At 38.5% G+C, this 19,396-nt stretch overlaps 58 pseudogenes; all 58 read right to left on the bottom strand.

Annotated features, from left to right (window-relative positions):
- Nucleotides 1–63: 63 nt before the first annotated feature.
- Nucleotides 64–182, bottom strand: LOC140569352 (5S ribosomal RNA; annotated as a pseudogene).
- A 186-nt stretch (nt 183–368) lies between these two features.
- LOC140569353 (5S ribosomal RNA) lies at nt 369–487 on the bottom strand (annotated as a pseudogene).
- Nucleotides 488–672: 185 nt separating this feature from the next.
- LOC140569355 (5S ribosomal RNA) lies at nt 673–791 on the bottom strand (annotated as a pseudogene).
- A 185-nt stretch (nt 792–976) lies between these two features.
- On the bottom strand, nt 977–1,095 carry LOC140570726 (5S ribosomal RNA; annotated as a pseudogene).
- A 185-nt stretch (nt 1,096–1,280) lies between these two features.
- Nucleotides 1,281–1,399, bottom strand: LOC140569980 (5S ribosomal RNA; annotated as a pseudogene).
- Nucleotides 1,400–1,621: 222 nt separating this feature from the next.
- On the bottom strand, nt 1,622–1,740 carry LOC140568067 (5S ribosomal RNA; annotated as a pseudogene).
- A 222-nt stretch (nt 1,741–1,962) lies between these two features.
- On the bottom strand, nt 1,963–2,081 carry LOC140569357 (5S ribosomal RNA; annotated as a pseudogene).
- Nucleotides 2,082–2,266: 185 nt separating this feature from the next.
- Nucleotides 2,267–2,385, bottom strand: LOC140571855 (5S ribosomal RNA; annotated as a pseudogene).
- Nucleotides 2,386–2,608: 223 nt separating this feature from the next.
- LOC140572898 (5S ribosomal RNA) lies at nt 2,609–2,727 on the bottom strand (annotated as a pseudogene).
- Nucleotides 2,728–2,949: 222 nt separating this feature from the next.
- LOC140570322 (5S ribosomal RNA) lies at nt 2,950–3,068 on the bottom strand (annotated as a pseudogene).
- A 185-nt stretch (nt 3,069–3,253) lies between these two features.
- Nucleotides 3,254–3,372, bottom strand: LOC140566046 (5S ribosomal RNA; annotated as a pseudogene).
- Nucleotides 3,373–3,594: 222 nt separating this feature from the next.
- LOC140568068 (5S ribosomal RNA) lies at nt 3,595–3,713 on the bottom strand (annotated as a pseudogene).
- A 526-nt stretch (nt 3,714–4,239) lies between these two features.
- On the bottom strand, nt 4,240–4,358 carry LOC140570453 (5S ribosomal RNA; annotated as a pseudogene).
- A 186-nt stretch (nt 4,359–4,544) lies between these two features.
- LOC140572899 (5S ribosomal RNA) lies at nt 4,545–4,663 on the bottom strand (annotated as a pseudogene).
- A 222-nt stretch (nt 4,664–4,885) lies between these two features.
- On the bottom strand, nt 4,886–5,004 carry LOC140569358 (5S ribosomal RNA; annotated as a pseudogene).
- Nucleotides 5,005–5,530: 526 nt separating this feature from the next.
- On the bottom strand, nt 5,531–5,649 carry LOC140569359 (5S ribosomal RNA; annotated as a pseudogene).
- Nucleotides 5,650–5,835: 186 nt separating this feature from the next.
- LOC140572900 (5S ribosomal RNA) lies at nt 5,836–5,954 on the bottom strand (annotated as a pseudogene).
- A 222-nt stretch (nt 5,955–6,176) lies between these two features.
- Nucleotides 6,177–6,295, bottom strand: LOC140569360 (5S ribosomal RNA; annotated as a pseudogene).
- Nucleotides 6,296–6,480: 185 nt separating this feature from the next.
- LOC140571537 (5S ribosomal RNA) lies at nt 6,481–6,599 on the bottom strand (annotated as a pseudogene).
- Nucleotides 6,600–6,784: 185 nt separating this feature from the next.
- Nucleotides 6,785–6,903, bottom strand: LOC140568070 (5S ribosomal RNA; annotated as a pseudogene).
- Nucleotides 6,904–7,125: 222 nt separating this feature from the next.
- Nucleotides 7,126–7,244, bottom strand: LOC140571999 (5S ribosomal RNA; annotated as a pseudogene).
- Nucleotides 7,245–7,429: 185 nt separating this feature from the next.
- LOC140572901 (5S ribosomal RNA) lies at nt 7,430–7,548 on the bottom strand (annotated as a pseudogene).
- A 185-nt stretch (nt 7,549–7,733) lies between these two features.
- LOC140572624 (5S ribosomal RNA) lies at nt 7,734–7,852 on the bottom strand (annotated as a pseudogene).
- Nucleotides 7,853–8,074: 222 nt separating this feature from the next.
- Nucleotides 8,075–8,193, bottom strand: LOC140571661 (5S ribosomal RNA; annotated as a pseudogene).
- A 185-nt stretch (nt 8,194–8,378) lies between these two features.
- LOC140571538 (5S ribosomal RNA) lies at nt 8,379–8,497 on the bottom strand (annotated as a pseudogene).
- A 185-nt stretch (nt 8,498–8,682) lies between these two features.
- On the bottom strand, nt 8,683–8,801 carry LOC140567409 (5S ribosomal RNA; annotated as a pseudogene).
- A 185-nt stretch (nt 8,802–8,986) lies between these two features.
- LOC140572038 (5S ribosomal RNA) lies at nt 8,987–9,105 on the bottom strand (annotated as a pseudogene).
- Nucleotides 9,106–9,327: 222 nt separating this feature from the next.
- LOC140572254 (5S ribosomal RNA) lies at nt 9,328–9,446 on the bottom strand (annotated as a pseudogene).
- A 222-nt stretch (nt 9,447–9,668) lies between these two features.
- LOC140569361 (5S ribosomal RNA) lies at nt 9,669–9,787 on the bottom strand (annotated as a pseudogene).
- A 185-nt stretch (nt 9,788–9,972) lies between these two features.
- Nucleotides 9,973–10,091, bottom strand: LOC140572000 (5S ribosomal RNA; annotated as a pseudogene).
- Nucleotides 10,092–10,598: 507 nt separating this feature from the next.
- On the bottom strand, nt 10,599–10,717 carry LOC140568021 (5S ribosomal RNA; annotated as a pseudogene).
- Nucleotides 10,718–10,902: 185 nt separating this feature from the next.
- On the bottom strand, nt 10,903–11,021 carry LOC140572069 (5S ribosomal RNA; annotated as a pseudogene).
- A 222-nt stretch (nt 11,022–11,243) lies between these two features.
- LOC140573324 (5S ribosomal RNA) lies at nt 11,244–11,362 on the bottom strand (annotated as a pseudogene).
- Nucleotides 11,363–11,708: 346 nt separating this feature from the next.
- On the bottom strand, nt 11,709–11,828 carry LOC140566770 (5S ribosomal RNA; annotated as a pseudogene).
- A 185-nt stretch (nt 11,829–12,013) lies between these two features.
- On the bottom strand, nt 12,014–12,133 carry LOC140566465 (5S ribosomal RNA; annotated as a pseudogene).
- A 185-nt stretch (nt 12,134–12,318) lies between these two features.
- On the bottom strand, nt 12,319–12,437 carry LOC140573436 (5S ribosomal RNA; annotated as a pseudogene).
- Nucleotides 12,438–12,622: 185 nt separating this feature from the next.
- Nucleotides 12,623–12,741, bottom strand: LOC140570454 (5S ribosomal RNA; annotated as a pseudogene).
- Nucleotides 12,742–12,926: 185 nt separating this feature from the next.
- On the bottom strand, nt 12,927–13,045 carry LOC140571448 (5S ribosomal RNA; annotated as a pseudogene).
- A 185-nt stretch (nt 13,046–13,230) lies between these two features.
- On the bottom strand, nt 13,231–13,349 carry LOC140572177 (5S ribosomal RNA; annotated as a pseudogene).
- Nucleotides 13,350–13,534: 185 nt separating this feature from the next.
- Nucleotides 13,535–13,653, bottom strand: LOC140569133 (5S ribosomal RNA; annotated as a pseudogene).
- Nucleotides 13,654–13,838: 185 nt separating this feature from the next.
- Nucleotides 13,839–13,957, bottom strand: LOC140573438 (5S ribosomal RNA; annotated as a pseudogene).
- Nucleotides 13,958–14,142: 185 nt separating this feature from the next.
- Nucleotides 14,143–14,261, bottom strand: LOC140569362 (5S ribosomal RNA; annotated as a pseudogene).
- Nucleotides 14,262–14,446: 185 nt separating this feature from the next.
- LOC140572328 (5S ribosomal RNA) lies at nt 14,447–14,565 on the bottom strand (annotated as a pseudogene).
- A 185-nt stretch (nt 14,566–14,750) lies between these two features.
- On the bottom strand, nt 14,751–14,869 carry LOC140573419 (5S ribosomal RNA; annotated as a pseudogene).
- A 185-nt stretch (nt 14,870–15,054) lies between these two features.
- On the bottom strand, nt 15,055–15,173 carry LOC140569363 (5S ribosomal RNA; annotated as a pseudogene).
- A 185-nt stretch (nt 15,174–15,358) lies between these two features.
- Nucleotides 15,359–15,477, bottom strand: LOC140569364 (5S ribosomal RNA; annotated as a pseudogene).
- A 186-nt stretch (nt 15,478–15,663) lies between these two features.
- Nucleotides 15,664–15,782, bottom strand: LOC140573058 (5S ribosomal RNA; annotated as a pseudogene).
- A 185-nt stretch (nt 15,783–15,967) lies between these two features.
- On the bottom strand, nt 15,968–16,086 carry LOC140569365 (5S ribosomal RNA; annotated as a pseudogene).
- Nucleotides 16,087–16,271: 185 nt separating this feature from the next.
- LOC140572329 (5S ribosomal RNA) lies at nt 16,272–16,390 on the bottom strand (annotated as a pseudogene).
- Nucleotides 16,391–16,575: 185 nt separating this feature from the next.
- Nucleotides 16,576–16,694, bottom strand: LOC140573420 (5S ribosomal RNA; annotated as a pseudogene).
- A 185-nt stretch (nt 16,695–16,879) lies between these two features.
- Nucleotides 16,880–16,998, bottom strand: LOC140569366 (5S ribosomal RNA; annotated as a pseudogene).
- A 185-nt stretch (nt 16,999–17,183) lies between these two features.
- LOC140569368 (5S ribosomal RNA) lies at nt 17,184–17,302 on the bottom strand (annotated as a pseudogene).
- Nucleotides 17,303–17,488: 186 nt separating this feature from the next.
- On the bottom strand, nt 17,489–17,607 carry LOC140573059 (5S ribosomal RNA; annotated as a pseudogene).
- A 185-nt stretch (nt 17,608–17,792) lies between these two features.
- On the bottom strand, nt 17,793–17,911 carry LOC140569369 (5S ribosomal RNA; annotated as a pseudogene).
- Nucleotides 17,912–18,096: 185 nt separating this feature from the next.
- LOC140569145 (5S ribosomal RNA) lies at nt 18,097–18,215 on the bottom strand (annotated as a pseudogene).
- Nucleotides 18,216–18,400: 185 nt separating this feature from the next.
- On the bottom strand, nt 18,401–18,519 carry LOC140569370 (5S ribosomal RNA; annotated as a pseudogene).
- A 222-nt stretch (nt 18,520–18,741) lies between these two features.
- On the bottom strand, nt 18,742–18,860 carry LOC140566619 (5S ribosomal RNA; annotated as a pseudogene).
- Nucleotides 18,861–19,119: 259 nt separating this feature from the next.
- Nucleotides 19,120–19,238, bottom strand: LOC140570728 (5S ribosomal RNA; annotated as a pseudogene).
- Nucleotides 19,239–19,396: the final 158 nt, after the last annotated feature.

Genomic DNA, 19,396 nt, shown 5'->3' on the forward strand with positions numbered 1-19,396 from the left:
AATTTGTGCAAAAGATGTAAATAACATGGAAATGTAAGCTTTAATTGTTTGCAGGATTGGAAAAGCTTACAACACCTGGTATTCCCAGACAGTCTCCCATTCAAGTACTAACCAGGCCCAACCCTAGGTAGCTTCTGAGATCAGACGAGATCAGGCATTCTAAGGGTGGAATGGCCGTAAGCAGAAGCACCTTGCAAACCTAGAGGATTCAAATTTCATAGCTAAGACCATATTTGTTCAAAACCAAGCAAAAGCATTCCATTTCAACACATCAACATTTACAACACAAAAGAGTTTCAACTACAAATTTGTGCAAAAGATGTAAATAACATGGAAATGTAAGCTTTAATTGTTTGCAGGATTGGAAAAGCTTACAACACCTGGTATTCCCAGACAGTCTCCCATTCAAGTACTAACCAGGCCCAACCCTAGGTAGCTTCTGAGATCAGACGAGATCAGGCATTCTAAGGGTGGAATGGCCGTAAGCAGAAGCACCTTGCAAACTAGAGGATTCAAATTTCATAGCTAAGACCATATTTGTTCAAAACCAAGCAAAAGCATTCCATTTCAACACATCAACATTTACAACACAAAAGAGTTTCAACTACAAATTTGTGCAAAAGATGTAAATAACATGGAAATGTAAGCTTTAATTGTTTGCAGGATTGGAAAAGCTTACAACACCTGGTATTCCCAGACAGTCTCCCATTCAAGTACTAACCAGGCCCAACCCTAGGTAGCTTCTGAGATCAGACGAGATCAGGCATTCTAAGGGTGGAATGGCCGTAAGCAGAAGCACCTTGCAAACTAGAGGATTCAAATTTCATAGCTAAGACCATATTTGTTCAAAACCAAGCAAAAGCATTCCATTTCAACACATCAACATTTACAACACAAAAGAGTTTCAACTACAAATTTGTGCAAAAGATGTAAATAACATGGAAATGTAAGCTTTAATTGTTTGCAGGATTGGAAAAGCTTACAACACCTGATATTCCCAGACAGTCTCCCATTCAAGTACTAACCAGGCCCAACCCTAGGTAGCTTCTGAGATCAGACGAGATCAGGCATTCTAAGGGTGGAATGGCCGTAAGCAGAAGCACCTTGCAAACTAGAGGATTCAAATTTCATAGCTAAGACCATATTTGTTCAAAACCAAGCAAAAGCATTCCATTTCAACACATCAACATTTACAACACAAAAGAGTTTCAACTACAAATTTGTGCAAAAGATGTAAATAACATGGAAATGTAAGCTTTAATTGTTTGCAGGATTGGAAAAGCTTACAACACCTGGTATTCCCAGACAGTCTCCCATTCAAGTACTAACCAGGCCCAACCCTAGGTAGCTTCTGAGATCAGACGAGATCAGGAATTCTAAGGGTGGAATGGCCGTAAGCAGAAGCACCTTGCAAACTAGAGGATTCAAATTTCATAGCTAAGACCATATTTGTTCAAAACCAAGCAAAAGCATTCCATTTCAACACATCAACATTTACAACACAAAGCATTCCATTTCAACACATCAACATTTACAACACAAAAGAGTTTCAACTACAAATTTGTGCAAAAGATGTAAAAAACATGGAAATGTAAGCTTTAATTGTTTGCAGGATTGGAAAAGCTTACAACACCTGGTATTCCCAGACAGTCTCCCATTCAAGTACTAACCAGGCCCAACCCTTGGTAGCTTCTGAGATGAGACAAGATCAGGCATTCTAAGGATGGAATGGCCGCAAGCAGAAGCACCTTGCAAACTAGAGGATTCAAATTTCATAGCTAAGACCATATTTGTTCAAAACCAAGCAAAAGCATTCCATTTCAACACATCAACATTTACAACACAAAGCATTCCATTTCAACACATCAACATTTACAACACAAAAGAGTTTCATCTACAAATTTGTGCAAAAGATGTAAATAACATGGAAATGTAAGCTTTAATTGTTTGCAGGATTGGAAAAGCTTACAACACCTGGTATTCCCAGACAGTCTCCCATTCAAGTACTAACCAGGCCCAACCCTAGGTAGCTTCTGAGATCAGACGAGATCAGGCATTCTAAGGGTGGAATGGCCGTAAGCAGAAGCACCTTGCAAACTAGAGGATTCAAATTTCATAGCTAAGACCATATTTGTTCAAAACCAAGCAAAAGCATTCCATTTCAACACATCAACATTTACAACACAAAAGAGTTTCAACTACAAATTTGTGCAAAAGATGTAAATAACATGGAAATGTAAGCTTTAATTGTTTGCAGGATTGGAAAAGCTTACAACACCTGGTATTCCCAGACAGTCTCCCATTCAAGTACTAACCAGGCCCAACCCTAGGTAGCTTCTGAGATCAGACGAGATCAGGCATTCTAAGGGTGGAATGGCCGTAGGCAGAAGCACCTTGCAAACCTAGAGGATTCAAATTTCATAGCTAAGACCATATTTGTTCAAAACCAAGCAAAAGCATTCCATTTCAACACATCAACATTTACAATACAAAGCATTCCATTTCAACACATCAACATTTACAACACAAAAGAGTTTCATCTACAAATTTGTGCAAAAGATGTAAATAACATGGAAATGTAAGCTTTAAATGTTTGCAGGATTGGAAAAGCTTACAACACCTGGTATTCCCAGACAGTCTCCCATTCAAGTACTAACCGTGCCCAACCCTAGGTAGCTTCTGAGATCAGACGAGATCAGGCATTCTAAGGGTGGAATGGCCGTAAGCAGAAGCACCTTGCAAACTAGAGGATTCAAATTTCATAGCTAAGACCATATTTGTTGAAAACCAAGCAAAAGCATTCCATTTCAACACATCAACATTTACAACACAAAGCATTCCATTTCAACACATCAACATTTACAACACAAAAGAGTTTCAACTACAAATTTGTGCAAAAGATGTAAATAACATGGAAATGTAAGCTTTAATTGTTTGCAGGATTGGAAAAGCTTACAACACCTGGTATTCCCAGACAGTCTCCCATTCAAGTACTAACCAGGCCCAACCCTAGGTAGTTTCTGAGATCAGACGAGATCAGGCATTCTAAGGGTGGAATGGCCATAAGCAGAAGCACCTTCCAAACTAGAGGATTCAAATTTCATAGCTAAGACCATATTTGTTCAAAACCAAGCAAAAGCATTCCATTTCAACACATCAACATTTACAACACAAAAGAGTTTCAACTACAAATTTGTGCAAAAGATGTAAATAACATGGAAATGTAAGCTTTAATTGTTTGCAGGATTGGAAAAGCTTACAACACCTGATATTCCCAGACAGTCTCCCATTCAATTACTAACCAGGCCCAACCCTAGGTAGCTTCTGAGATCAGACGAGATCAGGCATTCTAAGGGTGGAATGGCCGTAAGCAGAAGCACCTTGCAAACTAGAGGATTCAAATTTCATAGCTAAGACCATATTTGTTCAAAACCAAGCAAAAGCATTCCATTTCAACACATCAACATTTACAACACAAAGCATTCCATTTCAACACATCAACATTTACAACACAAAAGAGTTTCAACTACAAATTTGTGCAAAAGATGTAAATAACATGGAAATGTAAGCTTTAATTGTTTGCAGGATTGGAAAAGCTTACAACACCTGGTATTCCCAGACAGTCTCCCATTCAAGTACTAACCAGGCCCAACCCTTGGTAGCTTCTGAGATGAGACAAGATCAGGCATTCTAAGGATGGAATGGCCGCAAGCAGAAGCACCTTGCAAACTAGAGGATTCAAATTTCATAGCTAAGACCATATTTATTCAAAACCAAGCAAAAGCATTCCATTTCAACACATCAACATTTACAACACAAAAGAGTTTCAACTACAAATTTGTGCAAAAGATGTAAATAACATGGAAATGTAAGCTTTAATTGTTTGCAGGATTGGAAAAGCTTACAACACCTGGTATTCCCAGACTGTCTCCCATTCAAGTACTAACCAGGCCCAACCCTTGGTAGCTTCTGAGATGAGACAAGATCAGGCATTCTAAGGATGGAATGGCCGCAAGCAGAAGCACCTTGCAAACTAGAGGATTCAAATTTCATAGCTAAGACCATATTTGTTCAAAACCAAGCAAAAGCATTCCATTTCAACACATCAACATTTACAACACAAAGCATTCCATTTTAACACATCAACATTTACAACACAAAAGAGTTTCATCTACAAATTTGTGCAAAAGATGTAAATAACATGGAAATGTAAGCTTTAATTGTTTGCAGGATTGGAAAAGCTTACAACACCTGGTATTCCCAGACAGTCTCCCATTCAAGTACTAACCAGGCCCAACCCTAGGTAGCTTCTGAGATCAGACGAGATCAGGCATTCTAAGGGTGGAATGGCCATAAGCAGAAGCACCTTGCAAACCTAGAGGATTCAAATTTCATAGCTAAGACCATATTTGTTCAAAACCAAGCAAAAGCATTCCATTTCAACACATCAACATTTACAACACAAAAGAGTTTCAACTACAAATTTGTGCAAAAGATGTAAATAACATGGAAATGTAAGCTTTAATTGTTTGCAGGATTGGAAAAGCTTACAACACCTGGTATTCCCAGACAGTCTCCCATTCAAGTACTAACCGTGCCCAACCCTAGGTAGCTTCTGAGATCAGACGAGATCAGGCATTCTAAGGGTGGAATGGCCGTAAGCAGAAGCACCTTGCAAACTAGAGGATTCAAATTTCATAGCTAAGACCATATTTGTTCAAAACCAAGCAAAAGCATTCCATTTCAACACATCAACATTTACAACACAAAGCATTCCATTTCAACACATCAACATTTACAACACAAAAGAGTTTCATCTACAAATTTGTGCAAAAGATGTAAATAACATGGAAATGTAAGCTTTAATTGTTTGCAGGATTGGAAAAGCTTACAACACCTGGTATTCCCAGACAGTCTCCCATTCAAGTACTAACCAGGCCCAACCCTAGGTAGCTTCTGAGATCAGACGAGATCAGGCATTCTAAGGGTGGAATGGCCGTAAGCAGAAGCACCTTGCAAACTAGAGGATTCAAATTTCATAGCTAAGACCATATTTGTTCAAAACCAAGCAAAAGCATTCCATTTCAACACATCAACATTTACAACACAAAAGAGTTTCAACTACAAATTTGTGCAAAAGATGTAAATAACATGGAAATGTAAGCTTTAATTGTTTGCAGGATTGGAAAAGCTTACAACACCTGGTATTCCCAGACTGTCTCCCATTCAAGTACTAACCAGGCCCAACCCTTGGTAGCTTCTGAGATGAGACAAGATCAGGCATTCTAAGGATGGAATGGCCGCAAGCAGAAGCACCTTGCAAACTAGAGGATTCAAATTTCATAGCTAAGACCATATTTGTTCAAAACCAAGCAAAAGCATTCCATTTCAACACATCAACATTTACAACACAAAGCATTCCATTTTAACACATCAACATTTACAACACAAAAGAGTTTCATCTACAAATTTGTGCAAAAGATGTAAATAACATGGAAATGTAAGCTTTAATTGTTTGCAGGATTGGAAAAGCTTACAACACCTGGTATTCCCAGACAGTCTCCCATTCAAGTACTAACCAGGCCCAACCCTAGGTAGCTTCTGAGATCAGACGAGATCAGGCATTCTAAGGGTGGAATGGCCGTAAGCAGAAGCACCTTGCAAACCTAGAGGATTCAAATTTCATAGCTAAGACCATATTTGTTCAAAACCAAGCAAAAGCATTCCATTTCAACACATCAACATTTACAACACAAAAGAGTTTCAACTACAAATTTGTGCAAAAGATGTAAATAACATGGAAATGTAAGCTTTAATTGTTTGCAGGATTGGAAAAGCTTACAACACCTGGTATTCCCAGACAGTCTCCCATTCAAGTACTAACCGTGCCCAACCCTAGGTAGCTTCTGAGATCAGACGAGATCAGGCATTCTAAGGGTGGAATGGCCGTAAGCAGAAGCACCTTGCAAACTAGAGGATTCAAATTTCATAGCTAAGACCATATTTGTTCAAAACCAAGCAAAAGCATTCCATTTCAACACATCAACATTTACAACACAAAGCATTCCATTTCAACACATCAACATTTACAACACAAAAGAGTTTCATCTACAAATTTGTGCAAAAGATGTAAATAACATGGAAATGTAAGCTTTAATTGTTTGCAGGATTGGAAAAGCTTACAACACCTGGTATTCCCAGACAGTCTCCCATTCAAGTACTAACCAGGCCCAACCCTAGGTAGCTTCTGAGATCAGACGAGATCAGGCATTCTAAGGGTGGAATGGCCGTAAGCAGAAGCACCTTGCAAACTAGAGGATTCAAATTTCATAGCTAAGACCATATTTGTTCAAAACCAAGCAAAAGCATTCCATTTCAACACATCAACATTTACAACACAAAAGAGTTTCAACTACAAATTTGTGCAAAAGATGTAAATAACATGGAAATGTAAGCTTTAATTGTTTGCAGGATTGGAAAAGCTTACAACACCTGGTATTCCCAGACAGTCTCCCATTCAAGTACTAACCAGGCCCAACCCTAGGTAGCTTCTGAGATCAGACGAGATCAGGCATTCTAAGGGTGGAACGGCCGTAAGCAGAAGCACCTTGCAAACTAGAGGATTCAAATTTCATAGCTAAGACCATATTTGTTCAAAACCAAGCAAAAGCATTCCATTTCAACACATCAACATTTACAACACAAAAGAGTTTCAACTACAAATTTGTGCAAAAGATGTAAATAACATGGAAATGTAAGCTTTAATTGTTTGCAGGATTGGAAAAGCTTACAACACCTGGTATTCCCAGACAGTCTCCCATTCAAGTACTAACCAGGCCCAACCCTTGGTAGCTTCTGAGATGAGACAAGATCAGGCATTCTAAGGATGGAATGGCCGCAAGCAGAAGCACCTTGCAAACTAGAGGATTCAAATTTCATAGCTAAGACCATATTTATTCAAAACCAAGCAAAAGCATTCCATTTCAACACATCAACATTTACAACACAAAGCATTCCATTTTAACACATCAACATTTACAACACAAAAGAGTTTCATCTAGAAATTTGTGCAAAAGATGTAAATAACATGGAAATGTAAGCTTTAATTGTTTGCAGGATTGGAAAAGCTTACAACACCTGGTATTCCCAGACAGTCTCCCATTCAAGTACTAACCAGGCCCAACCCTAGGTAGCTTCTGAGATCAGACGAGATCAGGCATTCTAAGGGTGGAATTGCCATAAGCAGAAGAACCTTGCAAACTAGAGGATTCAAATTTCATAGCTAAGACCATATTTGTTCAAAACCAAGCAAAAGCATTCCATTTCAACACATCAACATTTACAACACAAAAGAGTTTCAACTACAAATTTGTGCAAAAGATGTAAATAACATGGAAATGTAAGCTTTAATTGTTTGCAGGATTGGAAAAGCTTACAACACCTGGTATTCCCAGACAGTCTCCCATTCAAGTACTAACCGTGCCCAACCCTAGGTAGCTTCTGAGATCAGACGAGATCAGGCATTCTAAGGGTGGAATGGCCGTAAGCAGAAGCACCTTGCAAACTAGAGGATTCAAATTTCATAGCTAAGACCATATTTGTTCAAAACCAAGCAAAAGCATTCCATTTCAACACATCAACATTTACAACACAAAAGAGTTTCAACTACAAATTTGTGCAAAAGATGTAAATAACATGGAAATGTAAGCTTTAATTGTTTGCAGGATTGGAAAAGCTTACAACACCTGATATTCCCAGACAGTCTCCCATTCAAGTACTAACCAGACCCAACCCTAGGTAGCTTCTGAGATCAGACGAGATCAGGCATTCTAAGGGTGGAATGGCCGTAAGCAGAAGCACCTTGCAAACTAGAGGATTCAAATTTCATAGCTAAGATCATATTTGTTCAAAACCAAGCAAAAGCATTCCATTTCAACACATCAACATTTACAACACAAAGCATTCCATTTCAACACATCAACATTTACAACACAAAAGAGTTTCATCTACAAATTTGTGCAAAAGATGTAAATAACATGGAAATGTAAGCTTTAATTGTTTGCAGGATTGGAAAAGCTTACAACACCTGGTATTCCCAGACAGTCTCCCATTCAAGTACGAACCAGGCCCAACCCTAGGTAGCTTCTGAGATCAGACGAGATCAGGCATTCTAAGGGTGGAATGGCCGTAAGCAGAAGCACCTTGCAAACTAGAGGATTCAAATTTCATAGCTAAGACCATATTTGTTCAAAACCAAGCAAAAGCATTCCATTTCAACACATCAACATTTACAACACAAAAGAGTTTCAACTACAAATTTGTGCAAAAGATGTAAATAACATGGAAATGTAAGCTTTAATTGTTTACAGGATTGGAAAAGCTTACAACACCTGGTATTCCCAGACAGTCTCCCATTCAAGTACTAACCAGGCCCAACCCTAGGTAGCTTCTGAGATCAGACGAGATCAGGCATTCTAAGGGTGGAACGGCCGTAAGCAGAAGCACCTTGCAAACTAGAGGATTCAAATTTCATAGCTAAGACCATATTTGTTCAAAACCAAGCAAAAGCATTCCATTTCAACACATCAACATTTACAACACAAAAGAGTTTCAACTACAAATTTGTGCAAAAGATGTAAATAACATGGAAATGTAAGCTTTAATTGTTTGCAGGATTGGAAAAGCTTACAACACCTGGTATTCCCAGACAGCCTCCCATTCAAGTACTAACCAGGCACAACCCTAGGTAGCTTCTGAGATCAGACGAGATCAGGCATTCTAAGGATGGAATGGCCGTAAGCAGAAGCACCTTGCAAACTAGAGGATTCAAATTTCATAGCTAAGACCATATTTGTTCAAAACCAAGCAAAAGCATTCCATTTCAACACATCAACATTTACAACACAAAAGAGTTTCAACTACAAATTTGTGCAAAAGATGTAAATAACATGGAAATGTAAGCTTTAATTGTTTGCAGGATTGGAAAAGCTTACAACACCTGGTATTCCCAGACAGTCTCCCATTCAAGTACTAACCAGGCCCAACTCTAGGTAGCTTCTGAGATCAGACGAGATCAGGCATTCTAAGGGTGGAATGGCCGTAAGCAGAAGCACCTTGCAAACTAGAGGATTCAAATTTCATAGTTAAGACCATATTTGTTCAAAACCAAGCAAAAGCATTCCATTTCAACACATCAACATTTACAATACAAAGCATTCCATTTCAACACATCAACATTTACAACACAAAAGAGTTTCAACTACAAATTTGTGCAAAAGATGTAAATAACATGGAAATGTAAGCTTTAATTGTTTGCAGGATTGGAAAAGCTTACAACACCTGGTATTCCCAGACAGTCTCCCATTCAAGTACTAACCAGGCCCAACCCTAGGTAGCTTCTGAGATCAGACGAGATCAGGCATTCTAAGGGTGGAATGGTCGTAAGCAGAAATACCTTGCAAACTAGAGGATTCAAATTTCATAGCTAAGACCATATTTGTTGAAAACCAAGCAAAAGCATTCCATTTCAACACATCAACATTTACAACACAAAGCATTCCATTTCAACACATCAACATTTACAACACAAAAGAGTTTCAACTACAAATTTGTGCAAAAGATGTAAATAACATGGAAATGTAAGCTTTAATTGTTTGCAGGATTGGAAAAGCTTACAACACCTGGTATTCCCAGACAGTCTCCCATTCAAGTACTAACCAGGCCCAACCCTAGGTAGCTTCTGAGATCAGACGAGATCAGGCATTCTAAGGGTGGAATGGCCGTAAGCAGAAGCACCTTGCAAACTAGAGGATTCAAATTTCATAGCTAAGACCATATTTGTTCAAAACCAAGCAAAAGCATTCCATTTCAACACATCAACATTTACAACACAAAAGAGTTTCAACTACAAATTTGTGCAAAAGATGTAAATAACATGGAAATGTAAGCTTTAATTGTTTGCAGGATTGGAAAAGCTTACAACACCTGGTATTCCCAGACAGTCTCCCATTCAAGTACTAACCAGGCCCAACCCTAGGTAGCTTCTGAGATCAGACGAGATCAGGCATTCTAAGGGTGGAATTGCCATAAGCAGAAGAACCTTGCAAACTAGAGGATTCAAATTTCATAGCTAAGACCATATTTGTTCAAAACCAAGCAAAAGCATTCCATTTCAACACATCAACATTTACAGCACAAAAGAGTTTCAACTACAAATTTGTGCAAAAGATGTAAATAACATGGAAATGTAAGCTTTAATTGTTTGCAGGATTGGAAAAGCTTACAACACCTGGTATTCCCAGACAGTCTCCCATTCAAGTACTAACCAGACCCAACCCACATCAACATTTATAACACAAAAGAGTTTCAACTACAAATTTGTGCAAAAGATGTAAATAACATGGAAATGTAAGCTTTAATTGTTTGCAGGATTGGAAAAGCTTACAACACCTGGTATTCCCAGACAGTCTCCCATTCAAGTACTAACCAGACCCAACCCACATCAACATTTATAACACAAAAGAGTTTCAACTACAAATTTGTGCAAAAGATGTAAATAACATGGAAATGTAAGCTTTAATTGTTTGCAGGATTGGAAAAGCTTACAACACCTGGTATTCCCAGACAGTCTCCCATTCAAGTACTAACCAGACCCAACCCTATGTAGCTTCTGAGATCAGACAACATCAGGCGTTCTAAGGGTGGAATGGCCGTAATCAGAAGAGCCTTGCAAACGAGAGGATTCAAATTTCATAGATAAGACCATATTTGTTCGAAACCAAGTAAAAGCATTCCATTTCAAGACATCAACATTTACAACACAAAAGAGTTTCAACTACAAATTTGTGCAAAAGATGTAAATAACATGGAAATGTAAGCTTTAATTGTTTGCAGGATTGGAAAAGCTTACAACACCTGATATTCCCAGACAGTCTCCCATTCAAGTACTAACCAGGCCCAACCCTAGGTAGCTTCTGAGATCAGACGAGATCTGGCATTCTAAGGGTGGAATGGTCGTAAGCAAAAACACCTTCCAAACTAGAGGATTCAAATTTCATAGCTAAGACCATATTTGTTGAAAACCAAGCAAAAGCATTCCATTTCAACACATCAACATTTACAACACAAAGCATTCCATTTCAACACATCAACATTTACAACACAAAAGAGTTTCAACTACAAATTTGTGCAAAAGATGTAAATAACATGGAAATGTAAGCTTTAATTGTTTGCAGGATTGGAAAAGCTTACATCACCTGGTATTCCCAGACAGTCTCCCATTCAAGTACTAACCAGGCCCAACCATAGGTAGCTTCTGAGATCAGACGAGATCAGGCATTCTAAGGGTGGAATGGCCGTAAGCAGAAGCACCTTTCAAACTAGAGGATTCAAATTTCATAGCTAAGACCATATTTGTTCAAAACCAAGCAAAAGCATTCCATTTCAACACATCAACATTTACCACACAAAAGAGTGTCAACTACAAATAAGTGCAAAAGATATAAATAACATGGAAATGTAAGCTTTAATTGTTTGCAGGATTGGAAAAGCTTACAACACCTGGTATTCCCAGACAGTCTCCCATTCAAGTACTAACCAGACCCAACCCACATCAACATTTACAACACAAAAGAGTTTCAACTACAAATTTGTGCAAAAGATGTAAATAACATGGAAATGTAAGCTTTAATTGTTTGCAGGATTGGAAAAGCTAACAACACCTGGTATTCCCAGACAGTCTCCCATTCAAGTACTAACCAGGCCCAACCCAATGGTAGCTTCTGAGATCAGACGAGATCAGGCGTTCTAAGGGTGGAATGGCCGTAAGCAAAAGAACGTTGCAAACTAGAGGACTCAAATTTCAGAGCTAAGACCATATTTGTTCAAAACCAAGCAAAAGCATTCCATTTCAACACATCAACATTTACAACACAAAAGAGTTTCAACTACAAATTTGTGCAAAAGATTTAAATAACATGGAAATGTAAGCTTTAATTGTTGTCAGGATTGGAAAAGCTTACAACACCTGGTATTCCCAGACAGTCTCCCATTCAAGTACTAACCAGGCCCAACCCAATGGTAGCTTCTGAGATCAGACGAGATCAGGCATTCTAAGGGTGGAATGGCCGTAAGCAGAAGCACCTTGCAAACTAGAGGATTCAAATTTCATAGCTAAGACCATATTTGTTCAAAACCAAGCAAAAGCATTCCATTTCAACACATCAACATTTACAACACAAAAGAGTTTCAACTACAAATTTGTGCAAAAGATGTAAATAACATGGAAATGTAAGCTTTAATTGTTTGCAGGATTGGAAAAGCTTACAACACCTGGTATTCCCAGACATTCCCCCATTCAAGTACTAACCAGGCCCAACCCTAGGTAGCTTCTGAGATCAGACGAGATCAGGCATTCTAAGGGTGGAATGGCCGTAAGCAAAAGAACTTTGCAAACTAGAGGATTCAAATTTCATAGCTAAGACCATATTTGTTCAAAACCAAGCAAAAGCATTCCATTTCAACACATCAACATTTACAACACAAAAGAGTTTCAACTACAAATTTGTGCAAAAGATGTAAATAACATGGAAATGTAAGCTTTAATTGTTTGCAGGATTGGAAAAGCTTACAACACCTGGTATTCCCAGACAGTCTCCCATTCAAGTACTAACCAGGCCCAACCCTAGGTAGCTTCTGAGATCAGACGAGATCAGGCATTCTAAGGGTGGAATGGCCATAAGCAAAAGCACCTTCCAAACTAGAGGATTCAAATTTCATAGCTAAGACCATATTTGTTCAAAACCAAGCAAAAGCATTCCATTTCAACACATCAACATTTACAACACAAAAGAGTTTCAACTACAAATTTGTGCAAAAGATGTAAATAACATGGAAATGTAAGCTTTAATTGTTTGCAGGATTGGAAAAGCTTACAACACCTGGTATTCCCAGACAGTCTCCCATTCAAGTACTAACCAGGCCCAACCCTAGGTAGCTTCTGAGATCAGACGAGATCAGGCATTCTAAGGGTGGAATGGCCGTAAGTAGAAGCACCTTGCAAACTAGAGGATTCAAATTTCATAGCTAAGACCATATTTGTTCAAAACCAAGCAAAAGCATTCCATTTCAACACATCAACATTTACAACACAAAAGAGTTTCAACTACAAATTTGTGCAAAAGATGTAAATAACATGGAAATGTAAGCTTTAATTGTTTGCAGGATTGGAAAAGCTTACAACACCTGGTATTCCCAGACAGTCTCCCATTCAAGTACTAACCAGGCCCAACCCTAGGTAGCTTCTGAGATCAGACAAGATCAGGCATTCTAAGGGTGGAATGGCCGTAAGCAGAAGCACCTTGCAAACTAGAGGATTCAAATTTCATAGCTAAGACCATATTTGTTCAAAACCAAGCAAAAGCATTCCATTTCAACACATCAACATTTACAACACAAAAGAGTTTCAACTACAAATTTGTGCAAAAGATGTAAATAACATGGAAATGTAAGCTTTAATTGTTTGCAGGATTGGAAAAGCTTACAACACCTGGTATTCCCAGACAGTCTCCCATTCAAGTACTAACCAGGCCCAACCCTTGGTAGCTTCTGAGATCAGACGAGATCAGGCATTCTAAGGGTGGAATGGCCGTAAGCAGAAGCACCTTGCAAACTAGAGGATTCAAATTTCATAGCTAAGACCATATTTGTTCAAAACCAAGCAAAAGCATTCCATTTCAACACATCAACATTTACAACACAAAAGAGTTTCAACTACAAATTTGTGCAAAAGATGTAAATAACATGGAAATGTAAGCTTTAATTGTTTGCAGGATTGGAAAAGCTTACAACACCTGGTATTCCCAGACATTCCCCCATTCAAGTACTAACCAGGCCCAACCCTAGGTAGCTTCTGAGATCAGACGAGATCAGGCATTCTAAGGGTGGAATGGCCGTAAGCAAAAGAACTTTGCAAACTAGAGGATTCAAATTTCATAGCTAAGACCATATTTGTTCAAAACCAAGCAAAAGCATTCCATTTCAACACATCAACATTTACAACACAAAAGAGTTTCAACTACAAATTTGTGCAAAAGATGTAAATAACATGGAAATGTAAGCTTTAATTGTTTGCAGGATTGGAAAAGCTTACAACACCTGGTATTCCCAGACAGTCTCCCATTCAAGTACTAACCAGGCCCAACCCTAGGTAGCTTCTGAGATCAGACGAGATCAGGCATTCTAAGGGTGGAATGGCCGTAAGCAGAAGCACCTTGCAAACTAGAGGATTCAAATTTCATAGCTAAGACCATATTTGTTCAAAACCAAGCAAAAGCATTCCATTTCAACACATCAACATTTACAACACAAAAGAGTTTCAACTACAAATTTGTGCAAAAGATGTAAATAACATGGAAATGTAAGCTTTAATTGTTTGCAGGATTGGAAAAGCTTACAACACCTGGTATTCCCAGACAGTCTCCCATTCAAGTACTAACCAGGCCCAACCCTAGGTAGCTTCTGAGATCAGACGAGATCATGCATTCTAAGGGTGGAATGGCCGTAAGCAGAAGCACCTTGCAAACTAGAGGATTCAAATTTCATAGCTAAGACCATATTTGTTCAAAACCAAGCAAAAGCATTCCATTTCAACACATCAACATTTACAACACAAAAGAGTTTCAACTACAAATTTGTGCAAAAGATGTAAATAACATGGAAATGTAAGCTTTAATTGTTTGCAGGATTGGAAAAGCTTACAACACCTGATATTCCCAGACAGTCTCGCATTCAAGTACTAACCAGGCCCAACCCTAGGTAGCTTCTGAGATCAGACGAGATCAGGTATTCTAAGGGTGGAATGGCCGTAAGCAGAAGCACCTTGCAAACTAGAGGATTCAAATTTCATAGCTAAGACCATATTTGTTCAAAACCAAGCAAAAGCATTCCATTTCAACACATCAACATAAACAACACAAAAGAGTTTCAACTACAAATTTGTGCAAAAGATGTAAATAACATGGAAATGTAAGCTTTAATTGTTTGCAGGATTGGAAAAGCTTACAACACCTGGTATTCCCAGACAGTCTCCCATTCAAGTACTAACCAGGCCCAACCCTAGGTAGCTTCTGAGATCAGACGAGATCAGGCATTCTAAGGGTGGAATGGCCGTAAGCAGAAGCACCTTGCAAACTAGAGGATTCAAATTTCATAGCTAAGACCATATTTGTTCAAAACCAAGCAAAAGCATTCCATTTCAACACATCAACATTTACAACACAAAAGAGTTTCAACTACAAATTTGTGCAAAAGATGTAAATAACATGGAAATGTAAGCTTTAATTGTTTGCAGGATTGGAAAAGCTTACAACACCTGGTATTCCCAGACAGTCTCCCATTCAAGTACTAACCAGGCCCAACCCTAGGTAGCTTCTGAGATCAGACGAGATCAGGCATTCTAAGGGTGGAATGGCCGTAAGCAGAAGCACCTTGCAAACCTAGAGGATTCAAATTTCATAGCTAAGACCATATTTGTTCAAAACCAAGCAAAAGCATTCCATTTCAACACATCAACATTTACAACACAAAAGAGTTTCAACTACAAATTTGTGCAAAAGATGTAAATAACATGGAAATGTAAGCTTTAATTGTTTGCAGGATTGGAAAAGCTTACAACACCTGGTATTCCCAGACAGTCTCCCATTCAAGTACTAACCAGGCCCAACCCTAGGTAGCTTCTGAGATCAGACGAGATCAGGCATTCTAAGGGTTGAATGGCCGTAAGCAGAAGCACCTTGCAAACTAGAGGATTCAAATTTCATAGCTAAGACCATATTTGTTCAAAACCAAGCAAAAGCATTCCATTTCAACACATCAACATTTACAACACAAAAGAGTTTCAACTACAAATTTGTGCAAAAGATGTAAATAACATGGAAATGTAAGCTTTAATTGTTTGCAGGATTGGAAAAGCTTACAACACCTGGTATTCCCAGACAGTCTCCCATTCAAGTACTAACCAGGCCCAACCCTAGGTAGCTTCTGAGATCAGACGAGATCAGGCATTCTAAGGGTGGAATGGCCGTAAGCAGAAGCACCTTGCAAACTAGAGGATTCAAATTTCATAGCTAAGACCATATTTGTTCAAAACCAAGCAAAAGCATTCCATTTCAACACATCAACATTTACAACACAAAAGAGTTTCAACTACAAATTTGTGCAAAAGATGTAAATAACATGGAAATGTAAGCTTTAATTGTTTGCAGGATTGGAAAAGCTTACAACACCTGGTATTCCCAGACAGTCTCCCATTCAAGTACTAACCAGGCCCAACCCTAGGTAGCTTCTGAGATCAGACGAGATCATGCATTCTAAGGGTGGAATGGCCGTAAGCAGAAGCACCTTGCAAACTAGAGGATTCAAATTTCATAGCTAAGACCATATTTGTTCAAAACCAAGCAAAAGCATTCCATTTCAACACATCAACATTTACAACACAAAAGAGTTTCAACTACAAATTTGTGCAAAAGATGTAAATAACATGGAAATGTAAGCTTTAATTGTTTGCAGGATTGGAAAAGCTTACAACACCTGATATTCCCAGACAGTCTCGCATTCAAGTACTAACCAGGCCCAACCCTAGGTAGCTTCTGAGATCAGACGAGATCAGGTATTCTAAGGGTGGAATGGCCGTAAGCAGAAGCACCTTGCAAACTAGAGGATTCAAATTTCATAGCTAAGACCATATTTGTTCAAAACCAAGCAAAAGCATTCCATTTCAACACATCAACATAAACAACACAAAAGAGTTTCAACTACAAATTTGTGCAAAAGATGTAAATAACATGGAAATGTAAGCTTTAATTGTTTGCAGGATTGGAAAAGCTTACAACACCTGGTATTCCCAGACAGTCTCCCATTCAAGTACTAACCAGGCCCAACCCTAGGTAGCTTCTGAGATCAGACGAGATCAGGCATTCTAAGGGTGGAATGGCCGTAAGCAGAAGCACCTTGCAAACTAGAGGATTCAAATTTCATAGCTAAGACCATATTTGTTCAAAACCAAGCAAAAGCATTCCATTTCAACACATCAACATTTACAACACAAAAGAGTTTCAACTACAAATTTGTGCAAAAGATGTAAATAACATGGAAATGTAAGCTTTAATTGTTTGCAGGATTGGAAAAGCTTACAACACCTGGTATTCCCAGACAGTCTCCCATTCAAGTACTAACCAGGCCCAACCCTAGGTAGCTTCTGAGATCAGACGAGATCAGGCATTCTAAGGGTGGAATGGCCGTAAGCAGAAGCACCTTGCAAACCTAGAGGATTCAAATTTCATAGCTAAGACCATATTTGTTCAAAACCAAGCAAAAGCATTCCATTTCAACACATCAACATTTACAACACAAAAGAGTTTCAACTACAAATTTGTGCAAAAGATGTAAATAACATGGAAATGTAAGCTTTAATTGTTTGCAGGATTGGAAAAGCTTACAACACCTGGTATTCCCAGACAGTCTCCCATTCAAGTACTAACCAGGCCCAACCCTAGGTAGCTTCTGAGATCAGACGAGATCAGGCATTCTAAGGGTTGAATGGCCGTAAGCAGAAGCACCTTGCAAACTAGAGGATTCAAATTTCATAGCTAAGACCATATTTGTTCAAAACCAAGCAAAAGCATTCCATTTCAACACATCAACATAAACAACACAAAAGAGTTTCAACTACAAATTTGTGCAAAAGATGTAAATAACATGGAAATGTAAGCTTTAATTGTTTGCAGGATTGGAAAAGCTTACAACACCTGGTATTCCCAGACAGTCTCCCATTCAAGTACTAACCAGGCCCAACCCTAGGTAGCTTCTGAGATCAGACGAGATCAGGCATTCTAAGGGTGGAATGGCCGTAAGCAGAAGCACCTTGCAAACTAGAGGATTCAAATTTCATAGCTAAGACCATATTTGTTCAAAACCAAGCAAAAGCATTCCATTTCAACACATCAACATTTACAACACAAAAGAGTTTCAACTACAAATTTGTGCAAAAGATGTAAATAACATGGAAATGTAAGCTTTAATTGTTTGCAGGATTGGAAAAGCTTACAACACCTGGTATTCCCAGACAGTCTCCCATTCAAGTACTAACCAGGCCCAACCCTTGGTAGCTTCTGAGATCAGACGAGATCAGGCATTCTAAGGGTGGAATGGCCGTAAGCAGAAGCACCTTGCAAACTAGAGGATTCAAATTTCATAGCTAAGACCATATTTGTTCAAAACCAAGCAAAAGCATTCCATTTCAACACATCAACATTTACAACACAAAAGAGTTTCAACTACAAATTTGTGCAAAAGATGTAGATAACATGGAAATGTAAGCTTTAATTGTTTGCAGGATTGGAAAAGCTTACAACACCTGGTATTCCCAGACAGTCTCCCATTCAAGTACTAACCAGGCCCAACCCTAGGTAGCTTCTGAGATCAGACGAGATCAGGCATTCTAAGGGTGGAATGGCCGTAAGCAGAAGCACCTTGCAAAATAGAGGATTCAAATTTCATAGCTAAGACCATATTTGTTCAAAACCAAGCAAAAGCATTCCATTTCAACACATCAACATTTACAACACAAAGCATTCCATTTCAACACATCAACATTTACAACACAAAAGAGTTTCATCTACAAATTTGTGCAAAAGATGTAAATAACATGGAAATGTAAGCTTTAATTGTTTGCAGGATTGGAAAAGCTTACAACACCTGGTATTCCCAGACAGTCTCCCATTCAAGTACTAACCAGGCCCAACCCTAGGTAGCTTCTGAAATCAGATGAGATCAGGCATTCTAAGGGTGGAATGGCCTTAAGCAGAAGCACCTTGCAAACTAGAGGATTCAAATTTCATAGCTAAGATCATATTTGTTCAAAACCAAGCAAAAGCATTCCATTTCAACACATCAACATTTACAACACAAAGCATTCCATTTCAACACATCAACATTTACAACACAAAGCATTCCATTTCAACACATCAACATTTACAACACAAAAGAGTTTCATCTACAAATTTGTGCAAAAGATGTAAATAACATGGAAATGTAAGCTTTAATTGTTTGCAGGATTGGAAAAGCTTACAACACCTGATATTCCCAGACAGTCTCCCATTCAAGTACTAACCAGGCCCAACCCTAGGTAGCTTCTGAGATCAGACGAGATCAGGCATTCTAAGGGTGGAATGGCCGTAAGCAGAAGCACCTTGCAAACTAGAGGATTCAAATTTCATAGCTAAGACCATATTTGTTCAAAACCAAGCAAAAGCATTCCATTTCAACACATCAACATTTACAACACAAAAGAGTTTCAACTACAAATTTGTGCAAAAGATGTAAATAACATGGAAATGTA

Source organism: Salminus brasiliensis, chromosome 11, assembly GCF_030463535.1.
Source record: "Salminus brasiliensis chromosome 11, fSalBra1.hap2, whole genome shotgun sequence".
In the NCBI taxonomy this organism is placed as follows: Eukaryota; Metazoa; Chordata; class Actinopteri; order Characiformes; family Bryconidae; genus Salminus; species Salminus brasiliensis.